Source organism: Cryptomeria japonica, chromosome 7 (assembly GCF_030272615.1).
Source record: "Cryptomeria japonica chromosome 7, Sugi_1.0, whole genome shotgun sequence".
Lineage (NCBI taxonomy): Eukaryota > Viridiplantae > Streptophyta > Pinopsida > Cupressales > Cupressaceae > Cryptomeria > Cryptomeria japonica.
Genome location: NC_081411.1, coordinates 230,093,903 through 230,103,243, shown reverse-complemented (window position 1 = coordinate 230,103,243; position 9,341 = coordinate 230,093,903).

The window sequence follows — 9,341 nt, the reverse complement described above, 5'->3', positions numbered from 1 at the left end:
ACACGACTGGTTTTTGGCTTAATGTGTGGACAACTCAGAGGGGACAGCTTAGAGACTATGACATGGTCCAAGGTGGTAGGTGGGTTGGGGTCCTAGCTTTACTATTTCTACACTCATAGGTTTTATTCAAATGTAAAAGTATGTATGAGATTCAATAATAATATTATGGGTCACAATATCAAGATATTAATTAGGTAGTTGATTCGAGAGCAAGTGGAATGCGTTTGCATATCACCAATTAAAAGAGGTGGTGGGATATAATGTTCCACTAAGTAGAGGTCCATGTATGTTTCATGTCTTGACAACAAAATCAAAATGGGTGTAATGTCTATAGAGATTGTAAAAATAACATAGAAAATTTGTACACTAGATGAGTACAATAGTCCGTTTGAATATTAAATACAACATTGTGTAAAAGTCTTCTTCGAAGAAGATATTATAATACTTTTGTATATTCTATCTTTTCAAAATCAATATATATCTAATATGTTTATATGCTCAAATTATCTCCATTATTTTGTTATTTTCTTTAGAAAATTTCTTATTTCTAGATGCATAATAACATTTTTAAGAATTGATATGAAATCAAGTCCTTCGAAAGTATGGGCCACATTGTAAATATCTTATTAAAGTGAAAAAGTGATGGGATTCCGTACTTGCAAATAGTCTGTATGCATATTTGAAGTTGATATTACCTCTTTTCCTACAATGCGAACTAGATATTATGAATATTTGCATATTTTTAGAAAAAGGAGGTGATATGAATGAATAATTGAATGATGAACAAAGTTCTCATTTATCTAAGGCAACTTGTTCATCACCCTTATCTGTTCATGATGTCTTCCACATCATATCGATATCCAATTCGCCCTATTTCGATGTGGATGACTTCTATTCAAATGAGATTGAAAATATTTACCTAACCGATCGTTTTGGAATCTTGAATACACCATAAAATTAAGTGTTTACATTTTTTTTTTTCTGCTACATAATTGAAGCATTAAGAGAGCCTTCATATTGCAATGTTTTCCTTTCTTTTTAATGCTTCTTCTACACTGCAGTGTTGGAAGTCAAGTTGAAATTTAGTGCTTGTTATACATGTGTGCTTTAGAGTCGAAGTATCTTTTAACGCTTTTTGCATATGGAAGGAATCTTTAGTTGTAATATTCTCTGACGAATCTAATAATGGATGTTTTCAGCTCTAAATCTTAATTTTGAGATTTGTTGCATACAATTTTTCAATATTTCCCAAGATTGTTTTGGTATGTCGTCAAAAAAATATTACATTAAGTAATGAAGTTTAAATAGAATTTGTCAGTCAATTTGATATCTTTCACTATCTAAAATTTAATATTTGAAAAATGACAACGGTCTAAATAAATTTGTACACTGTCCATCTTTGAAACCGCGTAGAAAACACTGTGGTGTGTTATCCATAGAATCCATTTTCTCTTGTATTCTCTCCACCCTTCCCTTTTTGTTTCTTTTCCAATGACATGGTAATAGAAAAGTTGTGTGTTTGATTGAAGATGTCTTATTTTAGACACCCTTACAAAATACTTTATTCATGTGGCATCATATTTGACCATATGAACTTGAAAACAATTTTAGACATAATATTTTGAGAAGTTTTTCAAGTGCAAAATTAAGATACACATACTAATCCCTCCCTGTCCCTTAATAGATGGCAGTCACATGAAAATTTCTACAGACAATATTAATTGTACTTATTACCATGGTGGTCACATGAATTCATATAGATAATATTAAAAGTATTAGTTATCTTGGTGGTCAGATGAATTCTAACAATACTTATGGGCTAAGGTATTGAGGAGCCTACATACCTATGGTTTCTCCCCGGATCTCTGTTCGATTATTGTTTCTTTATAACAAATAAAATATTGTGTCTGGCAATTATACCAGTATACATTTTCCAAACTTGCTTTAGGTAAATAATGTAAGTTTTATATCGCAGGGAGCACTGACTGATGCCTCAAGAAACTCTTTTAATGGAGTGTATTTGGAATTGAGAGAGATCTTTGACAAAATACGTTGTGCAAAATACGTTGTGGAACATTATTGGGATGAGGCAGAGCTGCATATATGTATTTTACATTTTAGTACAATTAATAATTCAGTATTAGAGAAAAAAACTAAAGAATTCCGAAGGTGAATGAGACTGAAAACTTACTCTTTGACAGTTTAATTATCTCATATTCTCCGACAGTGATATAACCTCATTTTGGCTACTAATGCTCCCTGGTGGCCTATAAATCACTGACTTGTTTAATGCTCTTGAGTACTTTGCTACCATAATAGTAAAAGTTGCAACATGATCCTGTAAATTGAAGACTGCTACATAGCATTCAAATTTAATGTTAGTACTATTTTTCTCTACAAAAATATACCTATATAATATAATGTTGATATCTTATTGTTTTTTTCTATTATTGATCTATGGTTCCTTTTATATCTGCTAGTGACCATCGTCATAAATGATAGCTTCCTCTAAGTGTGGTTTGTGCCAAGGTTGAACAAGATAATCACAAAATAGGACCAAAAATAATACCTAGTTTTACTTACCAAAAGCATTTAAAATTCTGTGTGTTTAGTATTTTTAGAAATAATTTAAAAACTAAACAAATAGGCAACATCTTTGTCCACTACATTCTATACTTGTAGTCATTTCTCTTTAATGTCAACTAGGGTCATCTAATTTTTATTATGTTTAGCAAACCTAATGATAATGATACAAATTAAGGTGACTATATTTTAATGAAACAAATTTGTGCAATGTGAAATGACACCACTGGTTTTTGGCTGAACGTGTTGACAACTCAGAGGGGTCAATGTCATATGGATAGATGGGAGACTATGACATGGTCAAAGTTGGTAGGTGCGGTGGAGTCCCAGTTTTACTGTTTCTACACCCATAGGTTTTATTCAAATGTAAAAGTGTGTATAAGCTACAATAATGATATCATGGGTCACAATATCAAGATATTAGTTAGGTGGTTGATTCGAGAACAAGTGGAATGTGTTTGCACATCACAAATTAAAAGAGGTGGTGGGATATAATGGTCCACTTATTAGAGGGCCATGTATGTTTCATGTCTTCACAACAACATCAAAATGGTTGAAACGTCTATAGAGATTGTGAAAATAACATAGAAATTTTGTACACTAGAGGAGTACAATAGTCCATTTCAAGATTAAATACAACATTGTGTAAAGCTCTTCTTTAAATAAGATATTATAATCCTTTTGTATATCCAATCTTTTCAACATCAATATAAATCTAACATGTTTATATGCTCACATTATCTCCATTATTTTGTATTTTTCTTTAGAAAATTTCTTATATTTTTATACATAACAACCTTTCCACGAACCAATATGAGATCAAGGCCTTTGAAAGTATGGGCCACATTGTAAATATTTCATTAATATGAAAAGTAATGGGGATCCCTACTTACAAATAGTCTGTATGCATATTTGAAGTTGATATTACCTCTTTTACTACAACTCGAATTAGATATTATGAATATTTGCATATTTGTAGAAAAATATTTTGATATGAATGAATAATTGTATGATGAAGAAAGTTCTCATCTATCTAAGGCAAGTTGTTCATCACCCTTATCTGTTCATGACGTCTTCCACATCCTATTGATATTAAATTCGCCCTATTTCAATGCGGATGACTTCTATTCAAATGAGATTGAAAATGTTTACCTAACCCAGTGCATTGGAATCTTGAATACATCGTAAAATCAAGTGTTTACATATTTTCTTCTTCTGCAATGCAATTTAAGCATTAAGAGAGCCTTCATATTGCAATGTTTTTCTTTCTTTTTAATGCTTCTTGTACACTGCAATGTTGCAAGCCAAGGTGAAATTCAGTGCTTGTTATACATGTGTGCTTTAAAGTCGGAGTACTTTTTAATTCTTTTTGTATTTTCAAAGAATATTTTGTTGTAATATTCTCCAACAAATATAATAATGGATGTTTTCAGCTCTAAATCTTACTTTTGAGATTTGTTACATACAATTTTCAATCTTTCACGAGATTGTTTTTGTATGCCGTCAAAAAAATAAAACATTAAGTAATGAAGAATAAATAGAATTTAATGTTTGAAAATGACAATAGCCTAAATAAATTTGTATGCTTTCCATCTTTGAAACCACGTAGAAAACAATGTAGTGTTTTATCCATAGAATGTGTTTTCTCTTGTATTCTCTCCACCCTTCCATTTTTGTTTCTTTTCCCATGAAATGGTAACAAAAAAGCTATGTGCGTGATTTAAGTTTTTTGATTTTAGACACCCTTACAAAATAGTTTATTGATGTGGCATCATATTTGACCATATGCACTTGAAAACAATTTTAGATGTAGATTTTGAGAATGAAAACTTAGGATGCACATATACTAATCCCCCTCCCTTAATAGATGGCAGTCACGTGAAAATGTCTATAGAAAATATAAAATGTACTTATTAGCATGGTGGTCGCATGAATTCATATAGACAATATAAAAAGTACATATTAGCCTTGTCGTCACATGAATTCTGACAATATTTGTTGGCTAAGATCTCGAGGATCCTACATACCTATGGTTTGTCCCTGGATCTCTATTTGATTCTTGCTTCTTTATAATAGATAAAATATCATGTCTGGCAATTATATACCTTTTGTAGGACCATCGCCATAAATGACAGCTTCCTCTAGGTTGGGTTTTCGCTAAGGTTGAACAAGATGATCAAAGAATAGGCTCCAAAATAGTTGGTAGAAATAAAGGAATGAGGAATCCTTACTTTTTGAATAGCCTTATTGATTGTATTTTTATTATCACATATCCTCTAAAATAGAGGAACACCTTTCACACTGCCTACATTGTCGCCAAACTCTAATGGGAGAAATTTTAAATCTCACACATTAAGAAACATATTAAGTCTAGAGGATGTTAGTCAATTTTGAGTGTTAAATAATTTAAAGCTTAGAAGTGTATTCTTACTATGACAACATGCATTAAGCAACTTATTAAGCCTAGAAAATGTCAGTTAGTTTTGAATATTTAAAGCTTTTAAACCTAGAATTTGTAATGGAGGAAATTTGCTACCTCAAGGATGATGGATCCTTGAGAACATACTATCCCTCTGATACCTCCATGAATTCGATCTAAGATGAGACATGGGATTAAAAAATTGGTGGGACCAACTCAAGTGTATTTGAGCTTAATTGTTATAGACATGTCCCTTTGGTCTTGTCATAAGCCCCCTTTAAATATGGCTTCTTTTATAGACATCCCTTTGGTGTTGTGATAAGGTCCCTTAAAAGATATATGATGTTTTATGGTTTGCAAATAGTGTTTTCATTACAAGCACCTAATGACATGCTTGCAATGGGATGACAAATATATTTTTAATAGGGACCCATAGGGTCCCATCCACACCTCTTTTCCTTGCATTTGCATTCATTTGATAGTCACCCGGATTTAAACAGTTTCCTTCATGTTTGGGAATCTAGTTACATTTACTTCTAATAAGATTAGTTCTGAGTTGATTGGTTGAATACAGTCTTTATTAGTCAACCAAACATCTAACCTATTCCCTTCTCTATATGTGTGAACAACCTCACAAGAGTCAAGTAGCTCACGGTTGTCCAAAGCCTTTTGAATTATGTGGGAAAACTTGTTGGTGGTGTCTTCCCTTATCTTACATGCACTAATGATGGTTAGGGAATCACGCTCAGTGATGAGTATCTTAATGCCTAATTCTTTAGTTAGCATGATACCTCTTAGGAGAGCCAATGGTTCTACAAAATTATTTTTTCTAGGGGGCGGACTCATTGTGATTGCTTTCCTAATGCAGCCTTAATGGTCTCTAATTAGATAGCCACATCTTGATTGTGTTGGGTTACCACATGATTATTCATCCAAGATTAGCTTGAATGAGTCACTAGGAGGCAGGATCCAAGAGATTTTGGATCGATCCTTATTTTGAGCTCCATGACCCATTGAAGCATCTCTATAAGAGACTTTAAGATCTTCCCAACACTTGACTACCCAGGTATCCCAGTCTAAAAATGGAGAATCTATAATCTTACTATTTAGTGTGCCTAGTTTTACTTACCAAAAGCATTTAAAATTCTATGTATTTAGTATTTTTTAGAAATAATAAAAAAACTAAAGAAATAGGCAACATCTTTGTCCACTACATTTGACTTGTAGTCATTGATCTTTAATATCAACTAGGGTTGTCTAATTTTTATTATGTTCAACAAACCTAATGGTAATGATAACAATTAAGGTGGCTATTTTTTAATAAAACAAATTTGTGCATTGTGTAATGACACGACTCATTTTTGGTTGAATGTGTGGACAACTTAGAGGGGTCAATACCATATGGATAGATGGGAGACTATGACATGGTCCAAGGTGGTAGGTAGGGTGGGGCCCTAGTTATACTATTTCTACACTCATAGGTTTCATTCAAATGTAAAAGTATGTATGAGCTACAACAATAATATTATGTGTCACAATATCAAAATATTAATTACGTGGTTGATTCGAGAGAAAGTGGAATGTGTTTGCACATCACCAATTAAAAGAGGTCATGGGATATATTGGTCCACTAAGTAGGGGGCCATGTATGTTTCATGTCTTCACAACAACATCAAAATGGGTGCAATTTCTATTGAGATTGTAAAAATAACATTGAAATTTTGTACACTAGAGTACAATAGTCCATTTCAAGATTAAATACAACATCATGTAAAACTCTTCTTTGAAGAAGATATTTTAATACTTTTGTATATTCTATCTTTTCAAAATCAATATAGATCTAACATGTTTATATGCTCAAATTATCTGCATTATTTTGTTATTTTCTTTAGAAATTTTCTTATTTCTAGATACATAATAACATTTCTGAGAATCAATATGACATCAATTTGTTTTAAAGTATGGGAAACATTGTAAATATTTGATTAAAGTGAAAAAGTGATGGAGATCTATAGTCTGTATGCATATTTGAAGATGAAATTACCTCTTTTCCTACAGGTCGAATTATATATTATGAATATTTGCATATTTGTAGAACACGATGCTGATATGAATGAATAATTGAATGATGAACAAAGTTCTCATCTATCTAAGGCAACTTGTTTGTCACCCTTATTTGTTCATGATTTCTTCCTCATCCTATTGATATCCAATTTTCCCTATTTTGATGTGGATGACTTCTATTCAAACGAAATTGAAAATATTTACCTAACCCACCGCTTTGGAGTCTTGAATACATCATAGAATTAAGTCTTTACATATTTTCTTCTTTTGTTCTGGAATTTAAGAGTTAAGAGATCCTTCATATTACAATATTTTCCTTTCTTTTTAACGCTTCTTCTACACTGCAGTTCTGGAAGTCAAGGCAAAATTGAGTGCTTGTGGTATAGGTGTTCTTTAGAGTCAGAGTACCTTTTAATGCTTGTTGTATATGGAAGGAATCTTTAGTTGTAATGTTCTCCAACAAATCTATTAATTCATGTTTTTACCTCTACATCTTACTTTTGAGATTTGTTGCATAAAATTTTCAATCTTTCATGAGATTATTTTGGTATGACTTTATTAGTTAAATTGATATCTTTCACTATCCAAACTTAAATGTTTAAAAATGACAACGGCCTAAATAAATCTGTATGATGTCCATCTTTGAAACCACAGAGAAAATAGTGTGGTGTTTTATCCATAGAATCTCTTTTCTCTTGTATTCTCTCCACCCTTCCATTTTTGTTTCGTTTTCCCTGGCATGGTAATAGACAAGCTTTGTGTGTGATATAAGCTCTTAATTTTAGACACCCATACAAAATATCTTATTAATGTGGTATCATATTTGACCATATGCACTTGAAAACAATTTTAGACATAAGATTTTGAGAAGTTTTTCAAGTGCAAAATTAAGATGTGCACATACTAATCCCCCACCCTTAATAGATGGCAGTCATATGAAAATTTCTACAGACAATAAGATAATATACTTATTAGCATGGTGGTCACATGAATTCATATAGACAAAATAAAATGAACTTATTAGTTGGGTGGTGACATGAATTATGACAATACTTGTGGGCTAAGGTCTCGAGGAGCCTACATACCTATGGTTTCTCCCTAGATCCTTGTTTGATTCTTGCTTCTTTATAATAGATAAAATATTGTGTCTGGCAATTATACCAGTATACTTTCCCAAACTTCCTTTAGGAAAAGGATGTAAGTTTTATATCGTGGGGAGCACTGATTGATGCCTCAAGAAACTCTTGTACTGGAGTGTATTTGTAATCGGGATAGAGCTTTGAAACCTCAACCTCTTCTTCTCCTAATTCATAGTTGGTCTAGTCACCTTTCATAAATACATTATGCAAAACATAAACAAGAACATTATTAAGATGAGGCAAAGTTCCATATATGTGTTTTACATTTTAGTATGATTAATGATTGAGTATGAGAAAAAAAAACTTAAAGAATTCGGAAGGTGAATGAAAAAATTACTCTTTGACAATTTGATTAGCTCAAATTCTGATACAAAAACTCTCTTCAAAGTGGTTCTTGTTTTTTTCTCCCATAGCGATACAACCTCACTCTGGCTAATAATGCTCCCTGGTGACCTATAAATCACTAACTTTTTTAATGTTCTTGAGTCATTTGCTACCATAATAGTAAAAGCTACAACATCATCCTGTAATTTGAAAACTGCTACACAATATTCAAGTTTAATGTCACTACTATTTTTCTCTACCAAAATATACCTATTCATTAGATGAACCATAACTTCATCACTAACATTGAATCTCCAAAACTCTATTTCTATTATACCTTTGTCTTGTATTGAAACTTCATATTACTAATGTGCTTTGTTATTTCTTCACGCAAATTCTTCATGTGTTCTACAAATTCCACAGTATTCGCACTACTCTTAAATTCTCTCTTCTTTGTCTTCCTCAACTCAAAATTATTCCTCAAACTACTCCTATATACAATATAGAATGGGGATTTACCAATACTCCTATTGAATTATTCTCAAGGATTTTCTTCCCAAGGAAAAATTAAATCCCATCCCTTGGATGATAACCAACCAACGATCTTATCACATTTCCCAAACTCATATTTTGAATCTTTATTTTCCCAACAATTTGTAGATGGTGCATATAATTTAACTTCAAAACAGTCTTAAATTTATTCAATAAGGTCCTCTAGAAGTTCCTAAAAAGATTGATATTTCTATTTTAAATGATACTCTTTTAGCTCGACCATGTACTATTACCACATCCCTGAAGAATAACTTTGCAAT